Source organism: Schistosoma haematobium, chromosome 1, assembly GCF_000699445.3.
Source record: "Schistosoma haematobium chromosome 1, whole genome shotgun sequence".
Classification (NCBI taxonomy): domain Eukaryota; kingdom Metazoa; phylum Platyhelminthes; class Trematoda; order Strigeidida; family Schistosomatidae; genus Schistosoma; species Schistosoma haematobium.
The window spans coordinates 62,458,461-62,476,627 of NC_067196.1; the positions used below are offsets into that span (position 1 = coordinate 62,458,461).

Sequence of the window (18,167 nt, forward strand, 5' to 3'; positions counted from 1 at the left end):
AGTGGCTAGCAGTGGAATCCAGGACGCGCATTTCGTTCTATTTGGGTTCGAGTCCCAGAGGGAACATCAACTCTGAGATGCAGGTACATCCAGCTGACGAGTCCCAAGTAGGACGAAACACGAGTCCTGGATTCTAATGCTAGCCACTATCCATCATATCTTACTTGATGTCATTACATTTATAAATCTTGCATTGAAAAAAATTATCCTTAAATTTACACTTTATTCTTCACAAATGAACCTTGACGTTTGATCATTTGAAACTACATATTTCAATTGTTCAAATGCTACATAACTTAAATCTTGATTATACTTAAGTATATAATTCTAGTATAAATTAACTTTTTTGCCAAACAATGTACTGGAAATAAAAAAAAAAAATATTTACATTGAAATATCACACAATTGATATGTATAATAATATAGAAAGGTAATATGAGTTAAACCAAGATCTATATTGATTATGACTGACTGATATTCAATGAATAAATTTCTCTTTATCATTTATGATAAAAACAAAATTTTCATATGAATTTAAACAAGAAGGAAAGACTGAATTGTTAAACTTTTATTCATTTATATAGATTATTGTAAAAAATATCTAAGGGGGTAGTAGTAGTAGTAGTAGTAGTGATGGTGATGGTACATTTTATAGATTTATCTGATTTGTTATACAATATGTAACAGATATTATTTCTTTTATCTTATAATTATATGAATTTATACTTGATTCATATTTTAATGAACAATATTTAACCGTAAAATATCAGTTATTATAAGGTGAAAATATTGAATGATACATCATTATTAGTATTTGACTAATATATTAAATATAAAGTTAATAATTTATAAGATAGTAATGGGTGTATAAACTTATCGATATAAAGATGAATATAGAAGAATGAAAGAATTTATGAAGATCTCAAATAGAAATATCTATATACATGAATATTTGTTTGTAGGTCAATACAATTAACATGAAAGAATGTTTAAAATTTGATATATTTCAGACGAATAAAATTCATTTAGTCTTCTATGTTTCATAATAGATCATATTTTAAATATAATATAATACAATAATAATTTAACTTTCTTCTCATTTGCATTTATCATTCATATTCATTGATCAAGTTTTAATTAGTATCCTAATTAAAATTGATAATTGATCTAAATATCTTGAATTATGTTTATTAATTATGCGATAATTTCGTCGTATCTATTTTACTTTGAATTATTTTGTAACAAAATTAAAATTGCAAAAATAAAAGAAAGAAATAAAGGAATAAATGTTTAACAGTAAACTAAAATGTAAAGAATAGTACGACTGACAGAGATACTACTTTTTTTTAAAAAAGTATATGTATATAGTTTTCATGGATAAGAAACAGAGAGAGAGAAAAAACACTGATCAAAGAAAAGAGAAAATTTCAGCAGAACACCTAATCATTGAAATAATAAAATAGTTTACAATTAAAATTCAAAATTAAATTATTTCTGTACATAAATTGATATGGAGAGCTAATCTAAATTAATAAACGGTCAATCGATGTCAGTCAGAAGTGACCTAAAGGTCAAGTGCATTTCATTGGGGTTAGTATGTCAATTTCCTAAAGATAGAGTAGTATTTATATAAATGAGTATTTATGCATTTTTATTCGATAGTCCAGTACACTTTCTCATTTACTCTTGTGTTCTTACTTAAGTAATCAGTTGGGGGTTAGCTAGTAATATCATTATCAAATTTCGGACACCGTCCGTCACAACACAAATAACTGTGTATGTGTTAAAGAAATTCATGTTCTAATCAGATATAATAACCATTGGAATGAATGTGTTGTATTACAGACAATGATTTCTTGCCATTCCCATCTGAGTGAATTATTGTGAAATATTATTTTCTAAAAACATGAATAGAAAGACTGATGTAGACGAAAGCAACTATGTATATGACTATATGAGTCGTTGCGAACGCTATTGAGGTAGTTGGAGAATGAAAAGGGTAAATAAGTTCGGTACAATATTTCTCTATAATTACTGCCAGTTTTCGTACTGGTGAGTGCATAAAAGTGAATTTCTCGGTTTAATATATTACAGATATCTGAAAGATTTTATACGACCACAGTAATTTGGAGCAGATATCACGGGGATTTATACACCAGTATATGATTGTATCACCATTTCTTCTTATTGGGAATGCAAAACGTTTGTAAAACGAATTATTTCATTTAGTTCTGCTCATTATGTGAATTCACAACCAATCCAGTTAGCGAACGATGGATATTTTCTATTTAATAACACCAAGCTAGTGGAATAATTTACTTCAATTCTACTCAGCTGTAATGATTTTCCAAATACCTAAAATAAAGAAGTAGATTTTCAATAAGAAATAGAAAACGTGATTATCTTTTATGGAAAAACGTGGCACTATAAGTAAAGTACAATCATGGATTTCCATTAATCCGATTATTCTGACTTACTCGTTTTAAATCTTTGTATAAAATGTAATCTGGAAACACTTTACAAACTATCATCATAATCTAACATTATCTTAATTACCAACCCCTTTACTAGAAACAATGAATCTTTAGTTGTAATGAGACTTATAAAAACTATATATGTGATTGTTAATTAAATCACTAACAGCTAACTATCAGTAGATGAATGCCTTACGATTTAACAGATGAAATAATTTTTTTCAAGTAAAACAGATTCATGATAATAAGTGATAAAGTATTGGACTCGGGACGAACCACACTTTTGTTCTCAAATGCCCTGGTACAAATGACGATTACGATAGTCTGCTTTCACATGGCTACGCGTATACACTCACTGTCAGTTAAGTCCTACTCACTCCCTTCTCGTGGCGGGGTGTTTTTTAAGGCTTTGAGAGGACAAAAAACGAATATCCGGAGCTTGAACTGGGTTAGTGGATACTGTGGATCCACCTAGGGGAGTTGGAAAACCCTGATTCCAAACCAATGGTGCACATGAGCTCCAGGACCCCGAAGGCACGAATGGCGTATGAACCAATCGTTGGTGAACGACTACCATGGGACTTTATCTCCTGACGTCGCTCCACTGCCTTATGGATTGGACCTTTAGGTCAGAGGCCCCAGTTGAGGCCCCATAAGGAAATCACTTGCTTCGGTCTGGGCACCCGGGCAGTATGACAGCCCTCACACAGATCAATGATAACTACTACTGGCTTCACTGTTATTGTGTGGCGCATATGTATTTAGTGCCTCCTTGTACCTATGTTTATATGTTCAAATAAATGGACTAATATCTCATAATATTTTGCCAACCGTAATTTAAAATATTTTTCAATACGGAATAAATGTTTTATAAAACTTCTACAGTACAGTAATGAATAGTTATGCAATGTTAGAATATAGCTCGTTTAAATGATTTTGCAACTAAGTTTGCACATAAAATGTTGAGAGATTATAAATATTTGAACAACAAAATCAAAGCTTATTGACTGAAACATTGCTCTATAACTGTATACGTTCATGTGTTAACCGTAAATTTCAGAATGTGATATTATCAATACTGTACTTAAGAGAAGTTTTTGATGTTAACCATTGACCTATTTTATTCTTTTCATATTTAGCATACGCTACAATTCTCCAGTTACTTTTCGAATAAGTAAATTTTGAAAAAGTAAAAAAACAAGATATTAAACGGTTTTCGTATTCAAGTCTATACGATATAAAAATTTGCGGTTGAATAACTAAATTAAATAAAAGAAAATAATAAATAATAATTATTTTAATAGTTAAGATCATAAGTTGATTGAAGCTAGACCACCATAGAAAACATGGGAGCACTGGACGGCCATTTCATTCTAGTATGGGACACCTCAACAGTGCATATTCACGACCCCGCCTTGCGAGATCTAAACCCAGGATCTCTCGGTCTCGCGCGCGAACATTTAACGTCTAGACAACTGGGCCGGCATCCAACTAGGACGAAACGGCCGTCCAGTGCTTCCAGGTTTTTCACGGTGGTCTAGCTTCAATTGACTTATGATGTCAATTACTATAATATCCAGAAAACCCCTTCTGAAATAGTTATTAGTTTCAACTTTTTTGCAAAAGTAATTATAAAATTCAAAAGACTTTGATTATCAATTTAGTTAACTGATTGAAATGAAAACAGGAAATATTTATTCTGAAAGGTGATTTTAGTAAAACTTCACATATTTTCTTGAAAACAAACGAAATACATGAGTAGGTAAAATTCAAAATAAACTAATAATCTCTCTCGTAAAAGTTTAAAATTAACTATTTTTGATATTATAGACTTCAAATGATCAGTCTTTCTTGGTATCTTACCATCCTAACCGGATCGCTTCAATAATACTATTAGGTTATGGGTTAATTTTACATGAAAATTAAAACATTTTGTCCTGTAGATGATATAAGCTATAACATAACAACTACATATTCTTAACATTTTATGCTTTATTAAATATCTACATGGTTTTATAAATATAATAATAGCTGTAAAACAATACCTTACAAAAGTTTAAAAGCATGAGAACAATGCTTCTTGAATTTATAATACAATCTTCATGAATTCATTATGAAAATGAACTTTCGAAATGAAAATTGAATTTTCTAATTACAGATGGATAATATGTTGTAAAGTTAATCTTCATTGTAATAGATACACATTTTTAAGAATAAACTTAGACATATATAAGGTAATGGTAAGTAAAATGTAATTTTCACCAATAAAAATTCAATAAAACAACAAAGAGATATAGGATTGCATACCATATGTACATAATACATGATAGTTAAACACGAAATAATATTCTATGTTTACTATTTTTAACAAAAGTTATATTTAGTTGAACCAATAGAGAAAGTCATGTTAAAATAGTTAACATGTAGTATTATTTATTATAATACAAAACAATTTATCTTGATTTTATTACAAAGAGTTACACCTGTTCACTTAATCTTCTTAAATAAAGTATATTTGTTTAATTAAATCATATAAATATAAGCATTTTTACTGGGAATTATAACATAGTTGCCTATTGCATAATGAATATTTAACCAAGTAAAGCAATAATATTAATCAATATTTTAAGAAAATAATGAATGATTCTAAGATATACCATCTAAATGTATAGGTTTGTCGAATGACAATACTACAATTAAACAACCTGTTGTGATTTAGTATATCAATAACATTTCTAGTAGTTTAATAGATTTAAACAGGACTTGAAATGTAATAATTCCTACTCAAAGAGTTCTATGTAAGTAAATAACCTCATTAATTTTGGATTTTTTAATCCGTTACCCTGTACAATAAATAACTGTTCTAATTGTAACGTAAAACAAATGCAATGAAAAAATGAACTTTATCAGAATTATGTGACATAAGTGCAAAATAGATTTCGAAAAACCTGATCACACACATACTTGTTGAGGCAATATATATATATAAAATCCAAAGGTCAACTATAAAAATCTAAAGGTGGGGAAACAAAGATAATGATAAGGTAAGCAATGCAAAAACCATGCTGGATAATTAATCAGTATTACTGGAATAGGTTAAGGGTTAGAACAAATTGCTTTAGGACAAATAAGGAGAATTTCAGTTCTAGTATAGCCAAGGTTTCCATAAACCTTGTTAGACACCCATGGATAATATTGAATAACCCTATTCATATTTATCTTATTACCGGTTTCAATCAATTTTTTCACTAGGAGAAAGATATTTGTCGATACTGTGATCTTATCTGACTATTGGAATTCATTTGACTTCGTAGCTATTTGGGCTTGTGTTTATCCAGCCTTATTTGCAAATCATGACTGCTCCTCGTTTGTATGTATTTCGGCCCATACATGTAAACTGATGGACTGAATGAGATGTAACAATCGTTAGCATGCTGTTTGTGTGTTTCGTGAAACATAGACCTTGATTTTTTGATAGTGATGAGTTGGACTGCGTAAAACGTCTTAATGACATTTAGTTTAAGTCCCCATCTCAATATATGACTATTTGGGTCACTTCTGAATGATAGTGTAATATAGACACTTTTTTGGGTGCGGGCAATTAAGAATGTATTAAATGAGTGGAAGTAACTAACAAAAACGACGTCTGAAATGGAGGAAAGAAAATTACGAAATTTTATAACAAGAAATTGGTTTTTTGTAAGTGTGCTGACTAAATATTAAGTTGTAAAATGACCGAACATGTAGCATATATATAAACTAAAAATCTGTAAAAACTTACAAGTAACTTCAATTTTGCATTCAAAATCATTTACTTGACGATGTCACACTCATATACTATATGTAATATATGGTACCCATTGTTAGTAAAACTCCTCCTGTAGCTCTTCCAGAGTTACTGCCGGTCCCAAGCCCGGGTAAAGGAGGAGGCTTGGGTATGAGGCTAGCGTCTCCATCCCATTTAAACTCTGCCCTGAAAGTTAGAAGGTCTTCATTTAGAAGAATTATGACGCTTCATGGTGAAAGCCGAGTTCCTTCGGAATTCACGAGGCCGATGCTCCTTCTAACGACCAGAGCAACCATTTTTTCATAGGTACATGGAACGTCCGAGCAATGTGGGAGACCTGGAAGACCAGTCAAATAGCAACGGAAATGAGGAGATACAACTTTGCAGCACTGGCAATCATTGAAACCCATAGGATCCAAGCTGGACAACAAAGGCTAAATACGGGAGAGATGCTGTTATACTCCTGTCACGAAGAGGAAAATGCTCCGTGCACTCAGGAAGTTGCTCTAATGCTGTCCAAAGTAGCACGAAATGCACTTGTAGGATGGGAATCTCACGGATCCAGAATCATCAACGCATCATTCACAATGAATATTATCCAATGTTATGCACCCACCAATGATAGCAACGACAGATAGGTAGAGTACTTCGAGGAACTCCTGAATATTTCGGCTCTAATGAATTCACCGGTCATTGAAGCAGCGCACACAGATCTTCCTATAGATGTCAATCCACCAACCACGGAAGAAATCAGAACGGCCATCAAACAAATCAAGAGCGGGAAACCAGCAGGACACGACAATATACCAGCTGAAGCACTGAAGTCAGACATCGAAGTAACTACAAGCATGCTTTACCTTCTATTCAAAAAGATTTGGGAGGAGGAACAAGTGCCGATTGACTGGAAAGAAGGACACCTCATCAAGATTCCAAAGAAAGGAGATCTGAGCAAATGTGAAAACTACAGAGGCATTACACTACTGTCAGTACCAGGGAAAGTCTTCAACAAAGTTTTGCTGAACCAGATGAAAGATTCAGTAGTCGCCCAACTTCAAGATCAACAGGCTGGATTCCGTAAGGATCGGTCGTGCACAGACCAAATTGCGACATTACAGATCATTGTCGAACAATCAATTGCGTGGAACTCATCACTGTACATCAGCTTCATTGATTATCAAAAGCCATTCGACAGTGTAGATAGGAGAACATAATGGAAACTTCTTCGACACTATAGAGTTCCTGAGAAGATTGTCAACATTATCCGGAACTCATACGCCGGACCACAGTGCAAGGTCGTGCATCAAGGACAGCTGACAGATGCATTCCAAGTAAGGACCGGAGTCAGACAAGGCTGTCTACTCTCTCCCTACCTCCTTCTTCCGGTGGTCGACTGGATTATGAAGACCTTGACATCTGAGGGAAAACGCGGAATACAATGGACAGCTCACAACCAATTAGAGGACTTGGATTTCGCAGATCACCTATCCCACATATCGCATACACACAAACAAATGCAGATAAAGACAGCCAGTGTAGCAGCAGTATCTGCATCAGTGGGTCTCAACATACACAACGGGAAAACCAACATCCTCAAATACAACATGGAGAACAGCAATCAAATCACTCTTGATGGTGAAACTCTGGAAGATGTAGAATCCTTCACATAACTGGGAAGTATCATCGATGAATAAGGAGGATCAGATGCAAACGTAAATGTGAGGATTGGCAAAGTAAGGGTCGCATTCGTACAATTGAAGTTTATATGGAACTCAAAACAAATTTCAACCAATATCAAAGTCACAATCTTCAATACGAATGTCAAGGCAGTCAGTTCTATTGTACGGAGCTGAAACATGGAGAACTACTACAACCATCGCCAAGAAGGTACAATTATTTATAAATGGTTGTCTATTCAACATACTCAACTTCCATTGACCGGATACTATCAGCAACAGCGTTCTGTGGGAGAGAACAAACCAGCTTTCAGCTGAAGAGGAAATTATGAAAAGACGATGGAAATGGATAGGTTATACACTACGCAAATCGTCAAACTGAATCATGAGACAAGCCCTGACTTGGAATCCTGAAGGAAGGCGGAAAAGAGGAAGACCAAAGAACGCATTATGTCGGGAAATAAAAGCAGATATGGAAATTATGAATAAGAACTGTAAAGAGCTGTAAAGGATTGCCCAATACAGGGTTGGATGAAGAATGCTGGTGAGCGGCCTATGTCCCTTCACGACGAGTAACAGGCGTAAGTAAGTAAGTAAGTAATTGTTAGTAAACTAAGCTTATGATTAATGAAATGGAAAAATCAAAAATAGACCATTATAGTGAAGGGCTTACATTAAAACGACTGTGATTATTTTCTTTCCCTGAAGAAAAATGTCGGAAGCATTAAAAGTATTGAAAATATTGTGATTGGTTTAAATATTTTTTGAATTACGTTCTCCAAATGTCTAGATAAACACTGCTTTTTTCCCCGAATATATGAAGTTACAGTATACTGAGAAACAAATTACCTCTGATCGTAATCATGTTCAGACAAACTGAATATGATTTGTAGGTCTTAAAACAAAGGTTTGATTCGATAATTTCAAATAAATTGAGCATTGGGTATATTGTTATTAATCAAAATATTTGTAATATTCCAATGTGCAAAAAAATTAAATTTTTACATTTTCTGACATTTATGGACTCATTAGTAAGCAACTTCTCTGAAAAAGTTAGTTTCTCTACTTATTGGGATATTACAAATATATTATTTTAAAATAACTTGAATATAAGCTACTAATAACATACTAACTAGAGCTCATTATTATTAAAATACTAATTACTGTACAAATAATTGGCTTTTATATACATCCTGAAAATATAATAACCGATTATAACTATTTTATAATTATTAATTTTAATGAGTAACAGATTAAATTTCTTCCCGACACTATCAAATCCAGAAAAGCTAGAATAAGTTGATTTAGTGACTACTTCCACGTACTCTAATTGTATAATATTATTTACATCATGTACCATTTAAGTAAACAGCTGAAACAATTCGATTAGAATTAAAAACCAGAGTTTATTATTGTCAATCATTAGGTGATCAACCAGCACATATCCTAACATATCACGAACATTGTTCGAATGGCTAAAAGTTTCACTTTTGATATGACAAGTATTTTAAAAGCTTCTTTTAACAATTTGTCATACAACCTCAAATGAAAGAATATAAAAAGGTACAATAATTTTATTTCTAAGATAGAAGACAATTCATGTAGATGAATTCAGCGAAACATAAAAAAACTCTGATTACCCCAATCACGAAGAATGCTTAGCCCGTTGAGACTAAGGTGACTCATGTGATCACACTAGAAAAGTAATAAGATGAAATTCGATGTCGAAATTCTTTCTAGAAATGTTGAAATAAACTACACCTCCGGCATTTTTAGTCACTGGTGAAATTTAGAAAAACTTAAAACTCATTTTGAAGTCTCATAATTTTATAATTTTAAAAACATTTTTGACAATATAAATTACGCTATCGAAGCTGTCTTATTTGAGAGGATGAAACTCATATTTTTACGTTGACTGAATCATAACATAAATAAGTATATGAAATTCTATAACAATTACCATGAAACATGTAAACTTAGTTTGAACGTTTGACTTTGAAATAAGTCCTTGTTAATGGAGTGAAATAACCCAATTTCGAAAGAAAAAAAAAGACAAACGAGAAAAAATCATATAAGTCTTGTTTCCAAAAATATGGGAAAAAACTACAATCTGAATACAAGTCATTGGATATCGACCAATGGACTAATAATTTACATTAGCACGTGATGTAAAAAACATCATCGGACTTTATTCAGTCAAATATATTTGATAAATAATTGAATAATTCCATTGTATAATTCCATTAATGAAGTTATAAAACAGGAGAGATATGATTGTATGAAACGTGTTGCTCACATGAGATGTCGTATAATTTTATGATGGAAATCAACAACAAAAGACTTCCAAAATTGTTATTGTTCATAATCCATCCATATGTGAACCATAGTATTCAGCAAATTATCAATTATTTACTATAACCCATTTCAGGTAAATCTGTCTTGTATTAAGACAAGACAATACTTAGTCCGAAACATAATATATATATCTGCAACATTATTTATACCTACACGAAGGAAAATAGCTTGTTAGATCAATCTTTTTGAAGGTATAAGATCGAATTTTCAGGAAATAACAGGAATGAACTGTTAGATGTAAAAACAATCACTTTATATAAATGATATGAATACTTGTTTCTAATATTCTATTCATTTAAGAAACAACCAATAATGAACAATGCATTTAATTTGACATGCCTTCAACTATCCATATTTAGCAATAATCAATGTAATCCAACCTTTTAATGACTGATGTTTCAATTAGCAATTATGTTAACCAAAGGATTTGGCTTCCATTGAATTAGGTTGATCGAAAGGTTTTTACTTCCATGATATTTGCGTGATAATCTATGTACATAGGGCGAAACAACAACTGAACTGTATTGAATATGTTTACTAACTACAAACTGAGTTTCAATCTATTTGAACCGATCGATTAACTACAAAACATTCACTAGTTTCTCAGAAAGTTATAATTACTGAAGTTTCATATGAGAAAACCTTGTCTGGTACGAGATCAAGAACCCACAGATTACTTTGCCCATGAATGATGTTGATTGATAAATAAACGAGCCACTGTTTAGTCAGTCTCTTAGTAAGTAAATTACTTTCAATCATAAATAAGGATTTTAGGAAGGATATATATGAAAATGCCAACGTTTTGTTAAATGGTGAATTCATAGAGTTGAAGATGCACAGTGTAAATCCCGAATCACAGTAAAATAAAATACTTAGTTTTTTTTAATAAGATTAATGCAGGTGAAGCATCCTTATGATTTATTCAATATATATCTAGAAAATAATAACGAGAAATGAGCTATTCTAAAACTGACTATCACAAGAGTATGTAGGTAGATTACTTTTGTCTTAATATTATTGCAACGGTACTATTTACCATTATACATTTTTTGTTTCTTATCAACTTTCATTTGATTTTAGTATCTAAAGCCAATACTATTAAGTATATTACTAATTGTGCAATGTCAAACTAGCTGCTCAAATCAGTGCATCGTCCTTATGAACACAGGGTTTCAGGTCAGGCATAGGTTGTTTGGTTACAAAGAATGAACGTACTGTAGAACCCGCCTAAATATTATATTACGTTACCTAGTAAATTTAGAAGTGATGTTTCGGTAACATTATAATATATATATATATATATATATATATATATATATATATATAGCGCCAAAACGAAACATTTCCAAATACAAATTTAGCCGATGTCTATAACTTAACATAGTATGCGGACAACTTTTACAGTCAAAAACAGATTTGAAAGCGTCCAGATAAGGCTATAACCAAATGTTCTCGCATATTGTATATATTTGAAAAAGAATCACATTATTTACAAAGGATAAAATTAAACCGATGATCAAAAAGAAGTGTAGGCTATTTGTTTTTCTTTATAACCCATGTAAATATTTAATAACAATTATATAAAGTAGTTAAAATTACGGTTACCTAGTCTAAATATGTAGCTAATTACTGTCAAGATATATCTAACATTTATGCTTGTATGTACGAAGTTTTAAAAACTTTATGGTTAATCTATCTGTATATTACAACTGACAAGGACGCTACATCTGTACAATAAAGTTCTGAACAAAAATAAACTAAAGAGCTGTCACACTACTCATTAATTGTTTGAATTATATGATCTTAACCTCTGTCACAACAAACCGTTCGGCCTCTGTAGTGAATATGGAGAGAAAAAAATAATACAACATAAGCAAACTCTAAGCGGTTACTTAATATTTCAACTAGAGAAATCTTTCAAAAAAAACGCTAAGTATTATGTAGCAAAAATTTATGTTTAAACTTATTTGGGTAGCATATCTTTAACAAATAGGAAATTGATTCATAAAGTCTGGTAGGAAACAACTGGGGCGTAGAACTGAATGAAAACCTTCATTAAAAAAGTACTTACTAAGAGAATTTAAAGATAACTGAATGCGAATTCACAAACTCTAAAGGAAAGCACCAGCGTTAAAGTTATAACTGTTATAACATACTAGAAAAAAACATTTGGGCCACATTGTACAAAAACTAATGTAAATTATTCATTAAAATGAGTAATAATTATCTCTTGACTGACATACGGCACATCATTCAAAACAATAGGCGAAATTCATGTAGTCTTCTTGAAGTATGCCTTTTGCGTAGATCATCAAATAAGCAGGATTTTACAAGAGAAACATTATATCTCACGGGAAGGGAACTGAATGAGTATATGTCACATTATGCATATTATCTTGTATCGATTAATAGCTGAAAACACATTAATGTCATATTTATGTATTACAAATAATCGGGTTCCTTCAATCACGTAGTTACATTGTGAACGCTAATCTATGTGATGTGACATCGTGTGTACTATTTTCAAACACCTAAAATCAAAACTTTCTAAATATGTCAGTCCTCTACGAGCCAAGAAGTATTTCAGATGTCTCAGTTATGATGTCGCGAACTCTAAAACCCGATGATTCAGTTTTAAATCCCATTGGGACCACCAGCTCCTCGAAAATTTGAGGCTTACCTTGCTAATGAGTGAAAACTGACAAGAAATATAGGTTTACACTTTCCTAACAACCTCTAACCACCTAACGTGCAATATTGATAAAAATATGTCAAACAAGTCAAATTGTCAAAATACGAAGGTCACAATAATACAGAGGTAGAACAACGCAAACACAATTATTGTTGTTATGACAACATCAACAAATCATAATATTAGTCTACATCAACCACAGAAACTTCAAGGTATAAATATTCTTTGTAAAAAATAAGACGTAAATTACATTAGAATCAAAACAGAGGTAACTATTTTTCCGATTAGATCATTTATAAACTTCAGTTGTTATTAGTGAATATGATTAAATGATTATATTAAGCGAGAGAAAATGTCTGCTAGATTTACTGTTTAGGTAATATACATACTGTAATCACAGCATACATAAACCATATGAATTAGTGACAATATTGAGGTTTGTTATTTTTACATAGCTTAAATAATTTACTGACAACCTAAAAACGATAACACTTTTTTAAAATATCCAGATTCAAACAAATTAACTGGAAGAATGAAATGATTGTTAATTAAAATGTTTTTGTTTTGATGTTTTTTTTATTTATCTGATTACTGTTAGGTGTTGCATAGATCGAAGCTTATCACATTAAGTGGAATGTATACAAAATAATCCCGTTAAGAAGGCGGATAACAACATTTGAAGGACTATTTCTAAACACACTTCAATCATATATACTGTAAAGTTATAATTCTAAGTTAGTCATTTAATATAATTACTGTTGTACAACAAAATATGTAGATAAACAATTATTCAATTAAACCTTATTTCAGATTAATTAATTGTACATCACATTTCGACCCTCACTTTTTTCTAAAATTAACCACAATGAATGGATTTTGAGAAAAAGGGGTATATAGGGTCATTCTAGGGCGTTTGACAGTGTAGATAGGAGAACATAATGGAAACTTCTTCGACACTATAGAGTTCCTGAGAAGATTGTCAACATTATCCGGAACTCATACGCCGGACCACAGTGCAAGGTCGTGCATCAAGGACAGCTGACAGATGCATTCCAAGTAAGGACCGGAGTCAGACAAGGCTGTCTACTCTCTCCCTACCTCCTTCTTCCGGTGGTCGACTGGATTATGAAGACCTTGACATCTGAGGGAAAACGCGGAATACAATGGACAGCTCACAACCAATTAGAGGACTTGGATTTCGCAGATCACCTATCCCACATATCGCATACACACAAACAAATGCAGATAAAGACAGCCAGTGTAGCAGCAGTATCTGCATCAGTGGGTCTCAACATACACAACGGGAAAACCAACATCCTCAAATACAACATGGAGAACAGCAATCAAATCACTCTTGATGGTGAAACTCTGGAAGATGTAGAATCCTTCACATAACTGGGAAGTATCATCGATGAATAAGGAGGATCAGATGCAAACGTAAATGTGAGGATTGGCAAAGTAAGGGTCGCATTCGTACAATTGAAGTTTATATGGAACTCAAAACAAATTTCAACCAATATCAAAGTCACAATCTTCAATACGAATGTCAAGGCAGTCAGTTCTATTGTACGGAGCTGAAACATGGAGAACTACTACAACCATCGCCAAGAAGGTACAATTATTTATAAATGGTTGTCTATTCAACATACTCAACTTCCATTGACCGGATACTATCAGCAACAGCGTTCTGTGGGAGAGAACAAACCAGCTTTCAGCTGAAGAGGAAATTATGAAAAGACGATGGAAATGGATAGGTTATACACTACGCAAATCGTCAAACTGAATCATGAGACAAGCCCTGACTTGGAATCCTGAAGGAAGGCGGAAAAGAGGAAGACCAAAGAACGCATTATGTCGGGAAATAAAAGCAGATATGGAAATTATGAATAAGAACTGTAAAGAGCTGTAAAGGATTGCCCAATACAGGGTTGGATGAAGAATGCTAGTGAGGGACCTATGCTCCTTCACAAGAAGTAACAAACGTAAGTAAGTAAGCATGATCCTTACAGTAAACAGAAAGTAAATCGTATTTCGTCTGAATGATTTTCTTTCAATGCATATTAGAAAAAGTTCACTTCGTATGTTCTTTTGTGTAATAAATGTATACCTCAAAATTATCATGAATATTATATACAACTGATATTACCGTATTTGTTTAAAGAAAGAACGGTTAACTTACAGCTGTATAGTTTATATACTACCTCTTTCAAATGTAAGAAAAACCCTATACTAATAATCATGTCTTCACTAGCGACTAGCTTCGAGACGGAATTTTCAATGTTCTGGTAACCAGTTATGACCAGTAAAGAACAACCGTGTCGGATGTGAAGCAGTTATCCACGAAAGACATCAGATGGTCGCGAAATGTGGTAGACTGCTTAAAGTTAGACATTAATACTGTTGGATGCCAGCCCAATAGTCCAATGGTGACGCGTTTGCGTGCGAGGCTGAAAATCCTAGATTTGCGTCCCGCGTGAGAGATCTGCACTGTTGAGGAGTCCTATACTAGGACGATACGGCCTTCCAGTGTTTTCAGGTTTAACATTAACTGATTAGTGATCTTATTGAAAGTCAACAATCTGCACAACCCTATACTGAAAATTTATTTAGTTTGGATAGATACTAACACAATTAGGTATATTCCAGTTGAATATCATGTATTTTTGATAATTACCACTGTGATTAATAAATCAGTTGACCATCAAATTCATTTTTATTATCAATTGTTACATTCTTATTTCTAGATTTTTGCATATTTTTGTTTACAAAAAATCCGCTTATACCAAACCCAAATAAAATCAATTTTTAGGGATTTTCTCATCGTTTTAACAAAAAGCTGTTTAGTATATATACACACAAAAATAATGTTTTATTTCTTTTTCCTTTAAGTTTTCACTTTAACATTTATTTAAAACCATTAATGTAAAAGTTCATTTACACTATTCTTGAACTATAAAATTAAAATTCTGATTACTTTTATTTATAATAACTGCATAATACAAAGATATAGTATATAGAACACATTAACATTTCTCAAAGATAATCTTATATCGATTAGTTCACAAGTAAACAGCTGATACTTTTTAATGTCATATGCTTAGAAATAATATGTCTATTCTATTGTGATAGTTAAACAGATTTTAATTTTTCATACTTGATAATAATCCTCAATCATCAATTGTTTTTTTTTTTGAAAATTTATTTTGCAATTTTAATATTCTTCCAGTTGATAATTACCTCTTATATTTTTCATCTATATAACAAATTCATTTGATTATTTTGTACCATCTATTATAAAACCATATATCTACTTCATTTAATACTTCATAGTTAATTCCTCAACAGTTATCCATATTAAATAAATATAAACATAAGTATGCAACTCTGATAAATAACATAAATAAATAATATATTTTTAATATCGTAATCAGTAGAAAAATAAGATTTTCTAACGTTTCGTGACTTGATGTAAGCCACTTCTTCAGAGAATAAGTAAATAACCAAATTATAATGAATCCAAGTTTAAATAGTACAAAGGAACAACGCAAGAATATTATATATATATATATATATATATATATATATATGGGGAAATATTTTGATTGGTTAATTTTTAAATTTGCAGATAAATCTTCAGTTTATTGTGTGTAATAATAATAATTTACTTCATAAGTTTAATAGTGAAGTAAACTAGTTTCGTGGAACTTGATAACAAACAAAGGTAGGTGGTGTTGTATTTTCATTACAAATGCTTTAATAACTAATGTATTTTAGTTTGAAATTTCCTTAATTTAAGCATTAAAAAAAGATCACTTTCTATTCTACATAATCGATTATAGTACTTACGTAAAATATTCATATTCTAAGGGATTAAAAATAAAGTTTGGAAATGAAATTTTAAAAAAAACTCTGAAGACAAGCAATAACAACACTTCCCTGGAAGTAAAATTAAATCGATCAATATTTAAGAGGCGGTTAGTCAGACAGTTAATTATATATTATATTCGAGTATTTCCTTTTTTTCATATTCGTAAAATAACAATAACAAAGTAAATATCAATCACGTAATGTAAGTGGGTTTGAAAGTGTATTAAATAGAGAGGTAGTATATGTGTGCAGACATAGAAACAGATGCATACACCTACACACATATATTCATTTAAGTAATCAGGATTTATTTGCTTACCTATTTGCTAATTTCAATGTTTATAAAAAGGCTTTTCATTTATCTTGCCTATACATATTAGAAACCGATTAATAGCACGAAAAATAATAGAATAATGTCAGTAGGGTTTATAATCAATAATTCTTAGTTATGAAATCTTACTTCTGACTGTTTATTAAACATAAATTCATTCTTTTTTCACTTGGTATTATTATACTAAGATTTGTTAGAAGTATTCTTATTATTTTAGGCTAGTTAATTACTTATATTAACTAATTATGCGATATTACAATATGGTTAGGCTGTGAAATATACTAATTTGGAAACCAGTTGGAAAAAAATAAGATATTTTAAGTTGCTTAACTGAACTAACAAATGATGCCTAAAAATACGGTTCAGTCCAATTATCAATAAATTCATGGATTAACGTTACGTTTTGGTTTCGTCGCCTCTAGCTTACTTCAATCAACTACTTCTAAATCAGGCGAAGTCACCCATCGAAGTAGATGGTGGTTAGGCTTATGTACCACATATCTCAATCACTTCAATAAACAACGACTCACTATCTTATTAACCGAGTTACGTTTCTCGACTAGCTTTTCGTTTCCCTCTTCAGCATTGCTTACTCAATCGTCCTAATTTAGGAGACTTATGCTTTGAAAACACCTACGATCATATACTCGTAACCTGTTAATATCCTCAATTCTTAATGGGTGTGTTTCACACTACGAACTACCGTAAAGCATGTTTTTCCTTTGATTCGAAAACAGGCATCTCCTACGCCACAAGAGACGTGAACTAGTAAAAGACAAACTAGCATTCTGAATTCGTGCAAGGATTTAGTTAGACGCAAACGTATCAGTGTTTATGAAACGTTTATGAAAAGTGAAGTGGTCGATGCACCCTATTATTTTACTCCTTACCACTGATTCAGGTTTCCACATAGACCAGCCAGCAATATTTTGGATTTAGAGGAAGAAAATCGTAATTTAAACACATCAGCGTTATCACTCAAGGTGAT

At 31.7% G+C, this 18,167-nt stretch overlaps 1 protein-coding gene across 1 annotated transcript in view; it reads right to left on the reverse strand.

The window, feature by feature from the left end:
• Positions 1-370: 370 nt before the first annotated feature.
• Positions 371-18,167, reverse strand: part of KCND1 (Potassium voltage-gated channel sub D member 1) — a 60,084-nt gene continuing 42,287 nt past the window's right edge. Inside the window, exon 7 of the mRNA XM_051209305.1 lies at positions 371-2,355. The gene's annotated coding sequence lies outside the window, so the exon portion shown is untranslated. The remainder of the gene's footprint in view (positions 2,356-18,167) is intronic.